Source organism: Benincasa hispida, chromosome 7, assembly GCF_027475165.1.
Source record: "Benincasa hispida cultivar pf3 chromosome 7, pf3_genome.v1.1, whole genome shotgun sequence".
Taxonomy (NCBI): Eukaryota; Viridiplantae; Streptophyta; class Magnoliopsida; order Cucurbitales; family Cucurbitaceae; genus Benincasa; species Benincasa hispida.
The window spans coordinates 48,312,086-48,332,773 of NC_143484.1; positions in this window are offsets into that span (position 1 = coordinate 48,312,086).

Below are 20,688 nucleotides of genomic sequence, written 5' to 3' on the forward strand. Positions count from 1 at the left end.
CATGCTTAAATCGTTTAGGGACTAATATAATTTTAATTCATCTATATATATACAGTCAATAAAATATAGCTCATACACGGGGTAGAAAATTCAAAGTCCCAAATATTTTAATCCGTGACTCTAATATTTTTACTAATAATATAATGGACAACCATAATTAAATCACCCAATAAAACTATTTTAATTATAAAATTAAGGAAAGGGTACAAACCAACGCGCATGTAACCAATGATAATTTAGTAAAATGGATATCAAAATTTGGCTAGTAAAAAAGAAAAATATTAAGAAGGCATTTGGGAAACAACTATTATGGGAGCGTTTGGGGCAATGAATTAGTTCTTATAGTCCTAGATTATTATAGTTGGGTTATGATAGTTTATGTTTGAGGTATAGATTATTTTAGTTTAGATTATAATAATATGTGTTTGAGATGTAAATTATTTTAGTTTGAGAAAGAAATAGTAAATATTATAGTGAATAGTAAATAATAAAAAAGTTATGAGTGTAAAATAGTCAAAACTGTAGTGAATAGTAAATACTATAGCAAATGGGGGTTTTGAAATAGTGTTGATGGTAGCTAATTAGAGGTTTTGAAATAGTTTTTACTGTAGCAAGAGATGGTTATTATATTTTGATGATAACCCTTGTCCCAAACGCCCCCTATAAGACTATAATAACCACCTATTGTTATAATAAATACTATTTTAAAATCCCAATTTAGCTACAGTCAACACTATTTCAAAACCCTTATTTACTATTTGCTACAACTTTTACTATTTTACATCCATTATTTTTTTTATTATTTGCTACAATGTTTACTATTTCCTTCTTAAATTAAAATAGTTTACACCTTAAACCTATATCATTATAACCCAACTATAATAATTTAGAACTGTAGGTGGCTATAATAATCACCTTTTGCCTCAAATGCTCCGTAATTATATACTCAAGAGCGAATATAAATTTTGTTCTTTAATAAGTGAGAGCCAATAATGTATTGCATATAATATACATATCTTAAAATTATCTTATTCAAAATCCAAGTTAAAATCTTTGAATGGAATTTAGAATATTGCCTCATTCTTGGATTCATGTAATTAAGCAAACATTTTTTTTTAGATGTGAAAGAAATTCCGCAATCATATATATATTCTCTTACACAACAAATATCCATCCATCAATTCATCCAACCTGTTTAATATCAATTTTAGTTTTTTTTTCATGAAAAATTTGAAAAGTTGTTTTTTAAAGTTCAAAAACCTAATTGAGTAACGATTATTATAAATGGATGAAAGACATCAAACGACTACCAATCGAGTCAATTCAATACTAGAAACAATTGTGTTGGAAAATAGAGATATAATATAATTAAAGAGAAGGGACAGTAAAGAGGAGTCACATACCACTACCTAAGAGTAAGAGATGCTTCTGGCAAATACTATATAGTTTTTTTTTCCCCTCTTCTTTAAAGTAAGTGTTTTTAGAGACACAGATCTCTTTTCTTTTTTTCAACTTGAATTAGTACTTTTAAAAATAAATAAATAAATTTTATTGGGTGTTTGTATGTGTATATGTTTTGAATGCAGTCAGTTCAAATCGCACTATTAATGCCTTTGAGTTGTTGAGGAGCAGTTTGTTCTGAAACATGGCCCTCCCCAACCCTCTCTAAGTGCTTCTATAATTTTTATGCTGTGAGACATGGTAGCATCTAAACTCTAATCTCTTTCTTTTAAAGATATATGCTCTTCAAAAGTTATATGTTTGTTGTGTATATATATTATATTTATGTTATCACTTTTCTTTCCATCACATCATTCTTCTCTTTTAAATTTTTTATTTATTATTAAAGTAAACCGTCGTTTCACGTATATATGTATATATTCTTACGAACAATATTATTCACTTTAGATTTAATCCTTGGTGATTTTTTTAGTCGATATGATCGGCAAGAAAAATATTATTTTGACTTGAATAAAAATCTACATATTAAACAACTTTTTTTTTATATCTCGATACAATTTCATCGACGACACCGACGAATATATGTATGTCACAGAGAACAAAAAGAATTTTTTGTTTATTTTTATTATGTTATTTTCTATGATATACTTAGGAGTTCTTCATTCAATCATATAGTATATAAAAAAATTTCGATTGAACGACGAAATTGAAATAAAATCCATCGTCAAATTAAATCGGTCTTTTCGAAGATTAGGTTTGATTTTTGCTCATTTTATCCATCATATTCATAGCATAGGGTTCATGTAAAGAAATTAAAAGGTAGAGGTAGAGAGTCCACACAAGGGGAAGACACAAAAGCCAAGTCTATAGGTGTTTAGTCTGTGGGAGGTTTGTGTTTGGCAGACAAGAAAGAAAAAATGAACTGAAAAACCTATAAAAATAGAGAAGCAGATGTAAAAGTAGTTATATAGCATTGAAAGGGAAGTTGAAATTGTTATAGGAACCTTTTAAAGTGGACAAAATCTTTTTAACACACAAATCTTCCTTCAAATAATTAGGTGCTTTTTTCCAACTTCTTTGTGTGGGGGCATTATTATACATTTACTCAATACACTAAAGGAAAAAAAAACATTGTATTGCAAAAACACACACTTTCTAGGCTAATGCATCACCAATAATATATCATAACCCTCTAATATTGCCTAAAAACAGTCCCATAAAGCTACTTTCAATTTGCATGCCTTTTCAAAATCTTGTATCATCATTATAAAAAAATAATTATTTCACCCATCTCATCTTTTTTATTTATTTTCATGGAATGAACAAAACAGGGAGATCTTGGCTAATTATATTATATAAGTTATATTTTGTCACAAATATTTATCTTCTCATATTTCTGAATAACATAGATGACATGGAAAGATCGAAAGAAGTGTTAAGTGTTGCTTTCAGCTCTCGATCTTGAGGGACACTTCGTTTCTGTATATGTATTATGTATTTCACCCGACCGCAAAACTCTTTCCACAAGTGCACCTTTCCCATTTCGTCAACCAACGAGATCCCTCTTGGTCCTCAATAAACAAGGGAAGTAGCACTTAAGAACAGCGGAAGAACGAATAGAAGATAAGCGTATACCTCTGTACTGTTATGTACCACAACTATCATACGACACCTGTCCATCCATTTTTTACCTCTCCTTTCTCTTCTCTTCAATCTACACAAACAAGTGGGAGAGGCAAGGATTCAAACCTATGTAGAAAAATTTCAACACATTTATAATTTGTCGCTTTTGACCGCTCGACCACTCTCTATAATGTTTCAACTGTTCTTGATTAGAAATCCATATAAAATAATTATTCATAACAAATTTTCAGCATACCATTTTAATAATTTCACTTTTTAAGTTACACGCATGAAAATCTACTACAACTTCATATGACTTAATCGTAATGGTTTTATCAAATCTCTATATTGATCTAATCCTTTTAAATGTGTTTTTTCGTGATCGGAAGAAATTTTTAATAGGATCGTAAAAGTTTAGAGATAGAATAGAACCAGCTTAACTCTAAAATCTAAGTAGAAAAAAGTGTAAGATATCTTTTAATTAAATATTCATTTTTTAAAAAAAACAAATCTTATACCGTACTAAATTTAATTTAAATTATTTATCCCTTTGAATTTGTTTGTCCCTATATATGGGTTACCAACCCTATAATGATTTCTATATATATATTCTATGTATTTGGATTAAGAAAGCAAGCCACATCATTTCCAATAAGGTCACATCCAATAGGTGTATATATATGTACATAATCACTTCTTTAATGTATAATTTAGCAATAGGTTGAAGAATATAATTTGAGAGTGACTTGTCTCTTCTTAGCACTATCTATGGGTGAAGTTTGCCTTATTAGATGAGACCCTAGCTATACATGCTTCATTAATGGAGAGGTATACTTTAAATAATTGGAGTTCTAAATTAATAAATTAGCTCTGGGATAAGAATGAGAGTCCTTACAAATTAAAATTAAGTTGAGATAAATTGATTTGGTTAGATTATTCTTTTTTTTATCACTCTCAGACTTGTCTTGAGAATTTGGTTGGACGGCCCGTTCAAATTTTAAAGAATAAATTTAAATAGATAGTCTTATTAAATCGATATGAACAGACAATCAACACTTTTAATATATATATATATATATATATATATATATATATGAGGTCTTTACTTTTAAAAGTTCAATCAACTTTTTAATAAAAAGAATTTATCTTTAAAAATTACTTTCATTTTATTTTATATTCAATAGGAGTGCATGGTTATCATAAAATATTATTAGAACACATGAGGTTGATGACAACACAAATAAAATATTTTGACATATGACATCATTTTGAATATTGAAAAGCAATATTTAAAGTGATTATCAAATAAGCACCTAAATAGTTTCTTCTTTTGATTTTTGTTAATGAATATAGAGTTTTTTTTTTTTTCTTATTTGTTTTATATACATATATAGATGGTTCAATTATTATTTATTAGTCATCAATATAAGAAACATAGCTTTTGGGAGCACTATGTTTTTAGTACAACTTTCTTTTAAGAGTGAGTACCCTATGTTATAATGCTAGAGTATAGTCCATCTTGCAAAATAAAGAAACAACTTTTATCAGCACCACATGATTTTTGGGTCTTCCAAATCTATGACCAATGTTTAGTTGATATAAACCTTTGTTTCCCTAAAATCTTAAAAAAATAAAATAAAATAAAATAATAAAAAATAAAAAATAAAACCCTTTGTTTCCCACTACATTTATCATTCTTTATCTTTTTGCAATTAAAAGTGATGTCCCTTTTCTTAGTGTATAGAATAATTACAAATTTAATCCTTCAATATTTTGAGGTTTAAGTCTAAAAACGGTTCTCAAAAGTGTTTGATAGAGAATCTAAAAATAAAAAATTAAATGAATACAGAATTGTATTTCATGTTTTTAAACATTAATTAAATTGTAATTTAAATATTTATAAATTACTTATAGTTACCCACTAAATATTATTAGATAATAAACTATTATTAATTTATTTATGAACATGTTTTATGTTAAAAAAATGTAAAATTATTATTTTTTAATAATATATAATTTATAGGACATTGAAAATTTTGTCCCTATAGTTTGGAAGAAGATAAAATTTATGTCTTTTGATTAATTTGAATTTACCCCTATGGTTTGATAAAAATTTCATAAATAGTCTCTATGGTATAGATTATATAAAAGGATTTAACAAACAATAGAGACTATATGTGATATTTATCAAACTATAGGAATTAAAATTTAAATTTTAAAACCATATGGACTAACTTTTAATTTTATCCTAATCATAGAGACTAAATTTGGAATTTAACCTAATTTATAATATATTACATAATAAATATTTTAATTTTAAAAAATTGAATTGAGTTTATAACATGACATATACTATATTTCTAAATATTTTTAATATTATTTAATATAATTATGTATTTTAAATTGTAAAATTCAAATTCTAGATACAGTGAAAATATAAAAATGTTGTTTTCAAAATTTACATTGTTTGGATCAGATGATCTGAAAATGGTTTTCAGAAACAGAATTTGAATTATTTGCCAAATAGAATTTAGTAAATATGAAAAAATAAAACAAAATATGAATTGTCAACCAAACATGTCAAAAACTTTTATTATTTTTTTGTCCAACAAACTCCTTGAGTTTTCAATTTTATATACCTTAATAGATTCCTTGTCTCCTTGACCTATTTGATATTTTGAAAATTCACAAATACACTAGATATAAAATTAAAAGTTTCGAGTTTTATTAGACATAAATTCAAATTTGTATCTAATAGTTCAATTAATTCTTTTTAAAATAATCGATTATATCAGAAACCTATTAAATACAAATTCGAAAGTAATGACTTATTAAATATGAAATCAAAATTTAAAAACCAACTAAATACTTTTAAAAGTTTAGGAACCAAATAGATGCACAGATAAATCACAAGCTAAATTTCATAATTTAACTTTTCTTTTCATTTCTTTTTCTTCTCAGGGTTTTTATATATATATTTAATAATATCTACATTTTAATAAGGTTATAGAAAACTAGTTCAAAAATAATAATAAGAAAAATATCTCGATCTTACAACAACTCAGGATGAGAGTTCAAATTCCTAACTTCTCGATCAAAAATGTATATTTATGTATACTTAAAGTGACATTTCGACCTCAAATTAATTTTCTAGAAGAGTTTTGCATAATTTTGCATAAATAGATAAATTTTCATTTACATTTCAACGTCGATAACTTAGCTTAGACATTAAAATACATCTCAACCTATCGACAATAATGTTAAAACATTTGTATCGTGTGTTATAAGAAAGAAAGTTGCAACAACTTAAACTATTAGAATTTGATGAAAAAAATAAATATTAGAATTAAAGAAGAACTAATTAATTTCCTTTTTCTGTTCTATGAATTAACCTTAATCAAGTTACGTAAATTTAACACAATGACAACAAAAAAAAACTAAACAAAAGAACTAAAAATACAAAAATACAAAGTGTTTTCGTGAATCAGCAGAATAAATGGCAAATTAAACTAAATCTAATCACCAAAATTTCCGGCTTATGTGGAGGAGAGCTTTTCAGAAAAGGGATTTTGAAAAGCTAATTAAGTTGTTTAATGGTGCATTAACATGCTACAAATATTAAAAAGTTAAATGTATTATGTAGACCTAGTTTCTCGATAATTGGCATACTGCACTTCAACTTTTAAGATCGGAGGTCTGATTTATATCTCCATAATCATTATATAAAAAAATATATATCTAAAAATTTTTTTAAGTACAGTTGAAAATATTGAGATTTGAACCATAGACATTGTAATTACTAACACACTCGTCTGCCAATTGAAGTATGCTTAGTTTGGATCAGGAATTTTAACTATGACGTATGGCTAATCTAAGATATAGAATGGTATAAAATATTATATTTGTTCTATTAAATGTTGGTAAATAATAATCTTTCTCCTAGGACACAACTTATTGCATAATTATATCATATGCTGATGTTAATTTCATAGTGACAATATTTTCTTTATAGCCAATACATAGATGCTATTTTTAGGAATGTCATTTGGTTAGGCAATGAAAAGGATGTGTGGTAGAAGTATTATGACCTTCATCATGTTGGCCTTATATTCCTCAAGTACATATAGATTATTTCATTTATATATATTTCCATAGACTTAAAAAGGGGTAAGAGAAAATTATTCCTATCCTTTGTTTGTATCAATTATTTAGGGGAAAAAAAAAACAATTCTGGCTACCTATTAATTTCATGTAATTGGACCTTAAATTTAAATAAATATTGCAATATTCACCATGGATTCTTTTTTTTTTTTTTTTTTTTTTAATTCACCTACTAATTTTAACAAAATAGATAAGATTCTTCATAGACTCTTCAATATCAACAAAATAAAGTTTGGTATAAAAATAAGTTTGACCAATACACAAATTAACTATTGAATGTAAATAACTTTGCCAAAGTTTAAAATTTTTCAATTAAAAATTTAGATTCAATATGATAATGTTGTTGTTCACTAGAATTGCAACTACATCATACTCATAATATAACACATATTTTGTAATTAAGTGAACGTATAAGAAAAAAGATTAAAGGTATTTGAGACATTAGAGAGTTAAAATTGTAATACATTATAAACTTTAGTATTATAATTGCAATATTTATCTGAATTTTAAAATTTAGATTAAAATTGATAAAGTTTTAGAAGTTTTGGAGTTTAAATTATTTTTTTTTCAAATATTTATTTTTAGTTGATGTATAAAGAAACATGTAATTAACTCTTTAATTAATTAATGGCCATAATTTTTTATAGCACTAGCTAATTATTTATTTTAAAGAAGGCAATTCTCAAATTCCTATATGAAAATTAGTCAAATCAAAGATATATTTTGGTAAAGTTGGGTTGGGATCCACTCCCCTATATTTACTTTTTCTTAGGGTAAATTATTAATTAAAGTACTCATTTCATTTGAGATCTCATGCCTTTTAATAATTCTTTTTAATGGAAAAACTTACCTGATGATGTGTATTAAAATATTAATTATATATTTTTGTTCTCATACTTGAATTAAATCATGTTTTCTTTTAGAATTTGGTACTTAATTAAGTTAATCATTTTGATTGAAATTTTTTTAATATAATACCTATGTCTTTTACATTTCCAGATCTCGTTATTATTTTTTTCTTCGATTTTTCTCATTTTTCTATGAGAGAAGTATTAAAAAGTCAAACATGATGAGTTTTAAATTTCATTCAACAAATTTAAAGCTTTAAATGTTTTATCACGTATATACTATTCTAATTAATTGAGTTATATTCCTGTTTAATTAGTATGCATAATTTTAAAAAATAATTTGTTATACTATGATAATATATTATTTACAATTCACCCCTAAAAAATTATCTCCTCCCTATAAAAAACTAAAAATTCTAATTAACATAATTATGACTCGGCATTGGAGAAAGTCGGCAATTCCTCCACTTCAAAAATCAAACTTAGAAAATTAATCTAATCAATAATATTATCTTTGTAAAGTTGAAAACTATGGATTTGAGGTCACTTATTTATCTTTAACTTGAATCTTATATAAATTAATCATAACTTAAGTCTTCCACATTTCCCTCCTTCCCCCACTAACCATACACCATTTTTTATATTATGAGTTATTTGAAATGATTTAGAAATAACTAACAAAATCAATCTAAGATAAAATGTAGATTTTGACACATGATTTTTCTAGTCCTAGTCCTATTGTTAATGTTTTTCCTTTCTTTAATTTAACCATGGATGGATGCGGACCAATTTGAGATGGAAATTGATAATGAAAAGAAAAATTTTGATTTTAATTTATGAAAGTTGAATTAGTAGCATTTGAGTCCTTAAATTTTCAAATTCGACATTTTAACTCATGAATTTTGTATTTGATTTAATTATGGTTTTTTGTGAATTTTTTATTGTTAATTATTAATGAAAAGCTGACATGCTACTTATTTTTATCATTAAAAAAAATCTAATTTTTTAATTCAAAAAATTTTGTAATTTTGGTTTCTCCCTCTTGTTCTAGGACTCCCTCATTCATTCTCCTTTATTCTAACGTTGTTTCATTTTTATTTTCATTATTATTATTTAAAAATATAGAAGAAAGGAAAATAAGAAAAGAAAGGAGGATACAATATTTATTAATTATTATTATTATTATTATTATTATCATTATTATTATTATTATTATTATTTGAATTGCGGACGACTATTGAAGGGAAGAAAAAGATGGGCGAGAGAAAGAGAAAGTAGAGGGAGAGGGAGAGAAATTTAAAAAATAAAAAGGAAGGAAAGGTAGTTTTTTATTTTTAAAAATTATAAAAATATAAAAATATTTTTATATTTTTTATTATAAAAACCATGGTCATGTCAGCTTTGGTTAAATAATCAGGAAAAAAGAGTTCATTTCAAAATATTTAGAAAAAAATGGTGAAATTTTTATCTGTATTAGAATGCATCTCTACAATTTACCGATCAAAATTGAATGCATCTCCTAAAAAGATGCATCCAATTTATTATAAAAAAAAGAAAAAGAAAAAATAGCTTGAATGCGTTCATTGAGCAGACGTATTCAATATAAAAAGAAAAAAATTAATAAAGACGAGACTTTTTAAAAACAATTAATTCTTTTAATCCTAAAATTAACAATAGAAATTTTGATTCTTTTAGCATAAAATTAATCATCTCATTAGTCTCGTTTTTTATAGGGATTAGTTTTAGTAATGTTACTTATTTTAATTTATATACACAATAATCTTACTTTGATTAAAAATTTCTATTCTTTGATTAATTTGATATATTCGATGATATTAATTTTAATAATGTTCAGTTTGTTTAATTCTAAAACATTGTTATTGTGTTTTATATATATAACAAAATAATGTTCAATATTTATAAAGTTTGTACTTTGTTCTAAAATTATCTTTTTCATATATATACGTTTTTTTTTAAAACGATTGTAGTTAATATTTATGAAATTTATATTTTGTTCCAAAAATAATTTTAGAACTTTTAAAAACTCCCTAATACTTTTAAGATATATATATATATAAAAAAAGATACTTTCCTATTTTTTTTTAATTGTTAGGAACTTATGTAAGAACATGGATATTAACTTTCAATAGTTGCCTTAATAATTTTCAATGTTCTTTATGATATTGGGATGTTTGAGGTGAATTTGATTAATGAATTTGATTAGAAGTACAATGTTCTTATTCATGACCAGAAGAAGATCGTCTATTACACCTAAATCGATCTTGTTGAGTCACATATTGTCTACGATCACTACGACCTCTTACACTTGATGATTGACCCTCCTCTGTAAAATGTATACCCTCCCCATGATGTCAGTATGTCACATATTGATCAAGGACATTTTGACGAACCTGTGAAGTTTGCTCTTCTTCCATACTTAACGACTAAGAGTTGTTGGAAAAAATTCAAATGTTGAGGAGGTAAACATTTATGTTAAAAAAAAAAAAAAAAAATTGCCCTTCATCCATATTTGATGAACGTGGAAAAAACTTTATGTTAAAAAATTTAAAATTCTATTGTTAATTTTGTAGGGTTAAAATAAATAAAATTTTATTTTAAAAAAAGTCTCATTTGTATCATTTTTTTTCTTTATAAATTGAATATATCTACTCAACAGACGCATTCAGGTAGCTTTTCTTTTTTTAGAGACACATTCAGTTTCAACCAGTCAAAAAAAATTGTAGAATGCGTTTGACGTATTTTAATAAAGATAAAATTTTCCTAATTAACCTCAAAAATCATCATATTTCTCCAATTAATCCTGAAATTTTGAATGAAGAAACCAAAATGCTCCTTTACTTAAACTTTAGTGGCTGAAATGTTAATTTAAAAGCTAGGAGAACTCAAATGCAACTTGACTTAAATCTCAAAAAACAAAATGTATAATCTTCACCTTGGAAAAAAGAGGGTAGTAAGTGATAACAATGTGTATATATATGTATATTAATTATTTTAAATGATAAAATTATTGAAAATATTTTAATAATAAAACTAATATTGATAGATGTTTATTAGTGTCTATCAATATCAGTTTTGTTGCTAATTGTAGGTATTTTTCTTGTTTTTACAAAGACGTTAATTAAAATGACAATAATAGTCAATGGAAGGCCAAATGATAGACCTATCACTGTCTATCATAGATAAACATTGATAAACTACTATTAATGTCTATCTGTGATAGATAATGATATTGTTTTATTACTGTCTATCACTGACAGATTTGTTGATAATTTTGTTGCTAGTTGTTGGTATTTTTCTTGTTTTACAAAGATGTTAATTAAAATGACAATAATAGACATTGGAAGGCCAAATGATAGTTCAAGTGATAGAACATTATCACTGTCTATCACTGATAGACACTATCAATAGAGAATAGATAAAGATTTTGTTCCTAGTTTCTTATGATATATACATTAAATAATGTTATTGAAAACGTAATTGCTAACATATTATTTCAATATATCTTTTCAACAGGTGGAACATGAGTTCATGATGGAAAATGACAACAAAAATTTTAAGGTAGATAGAGAGTGATAGTTTGCTAGATATTTGTAGTAGTTATTGATATTATAATAGATATCGTTGCCAAGTTTAATAGGAAGTGATAGTGGTCTATCATTGTCTATCAATGATAGATAAAGATACATTTTTTAACTACATCTTTGTGAATTATGGTTATTGTAAAAGACTACAATACTAGTGACGATGAACTACATTTCGTTGTCTATCAGTGTCTATCAATGATAGAAAGTTGTACACTTTTATTACTGATCGTCATTGATAGACTTCTATTAGTTTCTATCAGTAATAGAAAGTTATACACTTCTATCAATGGTGGATAGTGATAGACTATCACTGATAGACAACAATAGACTTTTATCATTGTTTATCAATGATAGAAAGTGATATACTTCTATCACAGATAGACGGTGTTAGAAGTTTATCGTTGCCTATTAATGATAGAAAGTGATACATTTTTATCAAGTGATACATTTCTATCACTGTCTATCAGTGATAGAATATTATATATCTGTAAAATAACAAGACCCCCCTTGAGCATTCAAAAGATAATCAATCTATAACTAAATATATGAAGTCATATCTCGACCTAATCAAACAAACTAATTCCCATATCATTCTCATTCTCTTCCTTAGATTCTTTTTGCAAGCAACAAAAGTAATCTCCAATCTCATGTCACGATGATGTACAAGAAAATATTGAGGGAAACTTAAATGAAGTAGAGTGTGATAGAATTTATAAGTGTATAAATTTCTTTCAATAATAAACAATGATAGAAGTCTATCAATATCTATCAGTGATAGAAATTTACAACTTTTTATCACTGATAGACACTGATAGAAGTGAAGGATTTAAATCCATAGCAGAAGTGAGTAACTGCCTTTGTGTTAGTGAATTCGTTTTTGGAAAGAGATGAAAAACAGAAAAAATACAGAATAAGGATAAAATACTTAGCATGTTGTCTAAACATAAATACAAAGAGGAAAAGGAAAAATAAAAACTTTACCATTGAAGAAAAACGTACTTCACAACTCCTCTCCAAAGATCACGAACACTGCCTTTCCTCACAAACACAACAAGAAGAAGTCCCAAACACTGGATACCACCACCAAAACCTTCCTTGCTATTCTCAAGGTAAGCAATCAAAACGGGGCTGTGGACTCGTCTAAGAATTTTGGTGAGGGAGAAATGATTTCTCCTTGAGAAGGAGTATTATTGGAAGAAGAATGTTACAGAGAAAAACACTTTGTATCTCTAATCTACAAAAGAAGCATCTTGTTATGTGAAGGAGAGTGTGAAGTTATTATTAAAAATAACTTCCCACCAAAACGTAAAGAATAACTCCTATATTAATTTAATATTAAATCAAATAAATACAATTAAATTAATAATGTTAATTAAACCTTATATTAAATCATATTTAACATATAATCGAATTAATAATCCTAGTTACTTAACAATTAACCAACCAATAAATTAAATATCATATAATTTAATTTGAATCATATTCGAAAGATATTTTCTCACATAACCTATAGTCTTAATATGAAACATATTCACATTAAATTTAACCTATAGTGTTTATATGAATCTAATTCATATAATTAATATTTGAATCATATTCAAATATTTATCTTTATATATAATGCATCCATATACTTTATGTTAATTGCGTCTCATAATTAAATTTATTTTCTTTAATTAATTTGAACAATTAAAATTAATCCAAAATTAATTAATTCTTATTTAACCCTTATTGAGTTAGTAAAGAGGCCTTATGGATCTACATATTAGAAGCTCCAAAAATACGAGATTAATTAAATAAACTCTTTAATTAAATCAATCAACATTCATTAAACTGCCTATCACTCCACTAATGACCGACAGTTGCACTCTTCGCAATGTAGATATATTTCTGTGTCCATGGATATAACCAATCAACAGTAAGTTGACTTTTCACAAATTGCTCATAACTATAATTGGTTCAAATTAACGTTATACCTACATAATTACATCTAACTCCTTAAGTACCACTGATTTCTCTAATGAACAATTAATTATAATCCAATTATAAGCTAGATCCCTCCCTGGCCAGTAAGATGGTGAGGCACCTCATTGCTCAAGACTCGAAATCAGTCCTTAAGGGAGCATATCTACTTATCCTATGACCGAGAATGTGTGAATTTCATCTTATGTAGTATTATTCCAAGCTTTCCACTTAGACGAATCCCCAAAATGGTAGACATATTGAGTCGACAAATCTAGACACTCTCACTCATATAGATCAAAAGACTGCCCTTACAGACAAAAGTTCACAGCTCACTCAGGATTAAGGTCAAGTTACCTATGGTCATCATAGTGAAATGTAAGTCTTTTCAAGTAACAGTGTTATAAAGAAAGACTAATCGTTTTGTGGTCCGGTCTTATACAAACTCTTTGTATAGGATACTCAAACTCATATGTCTCCATATGAATGCTCATGATCAGATCATTTGTAATACTTTACAACAATTGTAACAATTGTTAGGATTGATGTCCTAATTATCCTGGTAGTCTCATAGTTTGTAAACACCTTGTAAACATATTATTAATAATAAAATAAGTGTTATTTTATAAGCTTTACTCAATCCAATAAACTAAGATCCGAGGTTATTTTATGTAACTTAAGCATGTATTGTTGACATACAATTGGATCATACCTTAAGTAACAACCTAAATGGTCAGTAGTATAAAGATAAATGAGGGATATCTTATCCTGATGACACTACGGATACGGCTCGCTTTGTAGATGTTACAAGTATTGTAAAGTGCTATAAATGGTCTGATTCTGACCATTCATATGAAGGCATCTGAGCGGGGATATCCTATACAATGAGTTTGTATAATACCGGACCACGAAATAGGTGAGAGTTGGGAACTCCTGCTCATGAGGCGGTCTTTTGATTTGTATAGGTGAGAGTGGCTAGATTGCTAACTCAACAAGCCTACCATTTTGGTGATTCGTTTGATTGGGGAGCTTGGAACTCAGCTACACAAGACGGAATTTAATCCTTCCCCGAAGCAGGGATAAGTAGATAAATTGCTCCCTTAAGGACTGATTCCGGGTCTTGAACATAGTGGTCACATCCTCTCTTGGGAAGAGAGGACTCAGTCATAGTAGGACTATGACTTATTGTTTATTAGAAGAATCAGTGGTACTTAAGAAGTTAGATGTAACTACAAGAGAAAAACGATAAGTTGGCCCAACTGTACTTACGAGCGATTTGTGAAGGGTCATCACACTGTTAATTGGTTATATCCAATGGACACATAAATATATCTGTAGTGCAAAAAGTGCAACTATCGGTTTTTAGTGGAGTGACCAACAGTTAACATATGGTGGATCTCGTGATTAAAGAGTTTAGTCAGTTACTCGTGTACCGTTGGAACTTCAAGCTATAGGTCCATAAGGTCCCTTTGATAACTTAATGAGTTCAAGTTGAGAATCAGATTTTGGGTTAGTTTGAAGTGTTCAAATTAACAAGAAGAAATTTGATTATATGTGATATAATTAAATTAATTCGATTATATGTGATATAATTGATATGATGTATTAGATACATTAATTGGACGAATTAATATAAATATGATTTATATTAAATACCATGAAATAGAAAAAGAACTATAGTTTATATGTTTCATAAGATGAAATACTAAAACTATAGGTTCTAAATATAATATAATAAGTTGGTTATTATATTTATTTATAATATACTAATTATGTGATAATTAATTAATCTTTTTCTTTAATAAGCAAATTTGAGTGGGAGATTATTAAAAGTTTTATGGTAACTGTGAGATAAAAGGAAAATGGTTTTCTAAAATTTAGAGAGTTGATATATTCATTCGGATTGATCTTACAGAAAGACTATCAAGTAAAAGTGTTTTACTAAACGATAGTATAGAAAAACTACACAATCGAATTATGTGATTACTATACGATAGTTACTCGTTCATTGCTACACGATCGAGTAGCAAGTCTATACGATAGACTTCTTCGTACTAAACGATCGAGTATCTAGTCTATACGATAGCCTTCACCCATCTCTCACTTACTCAATCCTCTAGCCAAAGTCACACAGAGCTTACAACTCCTAGATTCTCACACCGAGAATACCAAGGTAACTCTTGTGGTGGTGTTCTAGTTCCGTTTGTGGTTCGGGGATCGAGTTGAACTCGATTGTGATCGAGGTTCACCCAGTCATTCGTTGAGATTGAGTTCTGATCGTTGCGTTCGAGTTCGTGCTGTTGAATGAGTTGCTGAACGATCGAGGGATACTTGAAGAAAGAGTTCTTCAAAGTTTTGCATACTCTATCCCTTGCCTATTCATTTAAAGAAGCATGTTGTAATTTATTTTTTTATGCATAATCTGTTCCGTTGGACTATAATTGTTTGTATTCTTTCTCGATGGAACTTGGAACGATTCGTTTCCGTTCACTGGATCTCTATTCGGAATTCCTTCAACAATTACAAAGTGGGTTGTATCCATAGTGTCACCAAGATAAGGTACCCAACCTTATCCATACACTACAGACTATTTAGATTATTACTTAATCATGATCCACTTGTATGTCAACCACAAGTATGTTTAAGTTATATTAGACTAAATGTCAAATAAAATAACACGTTATTTTATTAAATAAATAATTCATGTACAAATAATTTACAAACTACGAAAGCCATGAAATTTATAGTATCAACCCTAACAAGAAGTCTATCGTTGACTATCAATAATAGAAGTGTACAACTTTTTATCAGTGATAGAAGTCTATCACTGTCTATCAGTGATAAAAAGTTATACACTTTTGTCACTATAGCAATAAAAGTGTTATTAGTGATAGAAAATTATTCACAATAAATTTCCCTTTCTTTGTTTCACTTGTTTGCAGGAAATGAGATTTCTCTATTTCCATTATTGTCGCCAAATTAAAAGGGTAAATAAATTCAGATTGGTGATTCCTCGAGGTGTACGGCTTGGTTCCATTAGTTGAGCCTGAGATTTTTGTTTAGAGAAGTAGAGATCGATCAAACTATATTAATTAGTTAAACTTCTGCATTTTAAGTAAATTGGCATGTGGTTATGTGAACTGGATGGATTATTTTTTGGTGGGGTCAAAGAGAAAGAGGAAGAGGAAGATCTATCTTCATATTTTATGGCCATAAATATCTAGTTTATCTTTTAAGATTAAATCTACATATTTGTTAGTTTAGCCATAATTATATACTTTTTTCTTTGGAATTGTATATTCAAATTTTCATTTCATGCCGACTATAAATTGTAACGACTGGATCATTATATATTATGGTCCGACCGCTACGACATGCATACTTAGACATTTCTATCATGAGATGAGTTTTGGCAAAAATCTCAAAAGAACATATCTATGATTTTATTAATTAGGTAGAAAACTATATAAAAAGTTTATTTTACAAAACACCTAGATCCATAAAACATTAGCGTAGTGATACAAAAATGCATATGCCTATAATAGTGAGTTTGATGGTTAGCCATTTGAGCGACGTCCATTTTTGCCACCTACGCTGTGTCCTTACCTACAAAGTCTGTAAAAATAGGATGAGTATATAATATATCCAATAAGTAATTCTCATATAGGGTAGTGACCAAATGCACAATCACATGCAACATGTCCTGAAAACATATGATTGGGACCGAAAACATATAATAACATGTGGTGGTCGGTTACGCTTCTAACGTAAATTTCTTCGCCCTGATAGAAAGATGAAGACTTAGGCGGAAACTAACCCATCTGATGATTAGCGGGTCATACAGTCAGTAGGGCCAGAGTCGCATCCAACATCAACCATTAACATAAACGTAAGATTGGACTCGAGGGGTGCAACCATACATACCCTGTTAGTCCCTAGCATAAACTTGATATAGAATTAGGTCTAGAGGGGTGCAACCATACATGCTCTGCTAGCCCTAGAAGTATAAGCTTTATCTAATTAAAACTTAATCTTATGAACAAACATAATGTATGAGGTCCCTTGTCGATAAACGTATTTTAAACATGTAATGCAACATAAAAATAACATAATTATGCAACATATTAAAGGTACACCACCATGAAACACTTAAAGAGATGGTGAGATAAACTACTTACCTTGACTACGATCCTAGTTATTCCTTATTTTTCCTTATGGTTTAATCAGTAGAGCTTTCCCTCTTAAATTAGAAGGAAATTTGGGCAGCACTTCCCTTGCGTTTCCTCCTTCTAACTAACAGAATTACTTCACCCTTTTCACACGATTTTTACTACTGAGTTTTGTTTGAGAATCCGTTTAACTTCCAGCCTAAAGCCTCCTATTTATAGCCGTTTCCAGCTCTTCTCTGTGTGCCAACTCATCCTACATCTGGCTTCTTTAAAATTACTTAGGTTTAAGAATTTCTCTTAATAAGACACCCAATTTTGGCTAACGTTTGCCCTTACGTCATCTACCTTTGTTTGTATTCCATTTTAGGTTTCTCCATGTATAATCTATAAGATCGTGGCCAAATTCAATGCATAATCCACGCTTCTGTCCAATTCTCGCTCTTTCTGTTCTCAAAATCTTGCCCTCTCTAGCTTTCTCGTTGGTTTGGCTCTCGTGGCTCTCGCGCTCGTTCCCGCTCTCTCCCGCTGTCTTGCTGAGAATCTCGCTCTCTCCAATTTTCTCTCCAATCTCGCTCTCTTCACTCTCACTCTCTCCACTCTAGCTCTCTCCAATTTTCTCTCCAATCTCCTAGTTTTCACGCGTGGGTTGCCTTCACTGTTTGTGGATTCCACTTCCCCTTTTTAACTCTTTTAAATTTTAAGAGTATATAGGCAATTAATTCACCTCTAATTCTTCCAATGAACAGTGCCCAAACAAAAAGTTATCTATTGCCCTTTGTCTCCTAAATTAGCTAGCGTTCAACTTCTAATTAATCCTCCCTGATTCTGCCCCCTTATTCATTATTTTTGGATAATTAATAAATTTCTTGTTTTTTCCAATTCTAAATTTCCACCCGATTTTCCTATTAAGTTTATATATTTTTCATTCTTAATTATATATTTTATTTTTTTCCTGCTTTCTAATTTAGGGTTAGGGTATTACATTTACCACCCCTTTAAATAAAATTTCGTCATGCTTAACATTTGACATTTAATTTCCTGTAGTGTATGCGTACAAATTTGGGTTGTTACATTCTTCCCCCCTTAAGAACTTTCATCCTCGAAAGTTTCTTGGTTCTTAAACAGATAAGGGTATTTGACTTTCATCTCTTCTTCTCGTTCCCATGTAGCTTCTTCTACTTACTGATTTCTTCAGAGAACCTTCACTAAACTTATTTTCCGATTACGAAGTGACTTCTTTTCTCTTACTAGGATGCAAACTGGAGTCTCTTCATATTCCAAGTTTTCACTTATTTGTAAAGGTTCATAATTAACTACATGTGATGGGTCAAACACGTATTTCCGAAGCATCGATACATGAAAGACATTATGTATTGTAGAAAGGGTAGGCGGTAATGCTAATCGATAAGCTACTTGGCCAATACGTTCTAATATTTCAAAGGGTCCAATAAAGCGAGGGCTAAGTTTGCTTTTTCGTCCGAAAAGAATAATGCCTTTCATTGGTGTTACCTTTAGAAATACGTGATCTCATACTTTGAAAAACTCTTTTTTACGGTTATCAGCATAACTCTTCTATCTGCTTTGAGCTATTCGCATTCTTTCCCGAATTAGCTTAATTGACTCTGATGTTTGCTACACCAATTCAGGTCCTAGTAGTGTTCGCTCCCCAACTTCATCCCAGTGTACAAGGGATCTGCATTTCTTTCCGTATAAGGCTTCGAAGGGAGTCATACCAATTGTCGCCTGATAATTATTATTATAAGCAAATTCTACAAGATGTATCTGCGAATCCCATGCTCTAGTAAAATCTAAAGCATATACCCTCAACATGTCTTTTAGGATTTGATTAACTCATTCTGTTTGGCCATCAGTTTGTGGATGAAAGGCTGTGCTGAAATTTAGCTGTGTGCCCATTGCTTTCTGCAAACTTTTCCAAAACTTGGAGACAAAACGAGGGTCTCGATCTGAAACAATTGATACTGGGATTCCATGTAATCGGATGACCTATTTTAAGTATATTTGAGCTAGTGCTTCCGTAGTGTGAGTAGTCTTGCATGGCAAGAAGTGAGCCGATTTAGTAAGTTCGATCTACAATCATCCAAATCATGTTGTGGCCTTTAACAGTTCTCGGGAGTCCTGAGATGAAGTCCATAGAAATATGCTCCCATTTCCATTCTGGAACATTTAAAGGCTGGAGGAGTCCTTGTGGTCGTTGCCGTAGAGCTTTCACCTGTTGACAAACCAAACATTTACTTACATAGTCGGCTATATCCTTTTTCATGTTACACCACCAGTAATGTGCTTTCAAGTCTCGATACATTTTGGTACTCCCAGGATGTATTGAAAAGCATGATTCATGAGCTTCCTTCAATAGTTCTTTCTTGATTTCTTCATCATCTGGTACACATAGACGTCCATGATAGAGGAGTGAAGAGTCTGGGGCTGTAGAGAATTGACTTGTTTCTCCATTCTCTGGCTGCACTTGTTTGTTTAGATATTTATCTATTTGTTGTGCATCAATTATCCTTTGCCTTAATGCAAGTCTTAATTAACTGTCTATTTGAGTTGTGACGGTTTCTGGTATTAGTGAGATCTCAGCTCTTTCAAGGTCATCCATTATGTGTTTGGAGATGGTACTTAGAGCTACTGTATGAGCTGACTTTCTGCTAAGAGCATCAACAACAATGTTAGCTTTTCCTGGGTGATAAAGGATCTCACAGACATAGTCTTTTACTAATTCTAACCATCTTCGTTGCCTCATATTTAACTTTTTCTGGGTAAAGAAGTACTTAAGGCTTTTATGATCTGTATAAATTTGGATCTTTTCCCCATATAAGTAATGTCTCCATATCTTTAAGG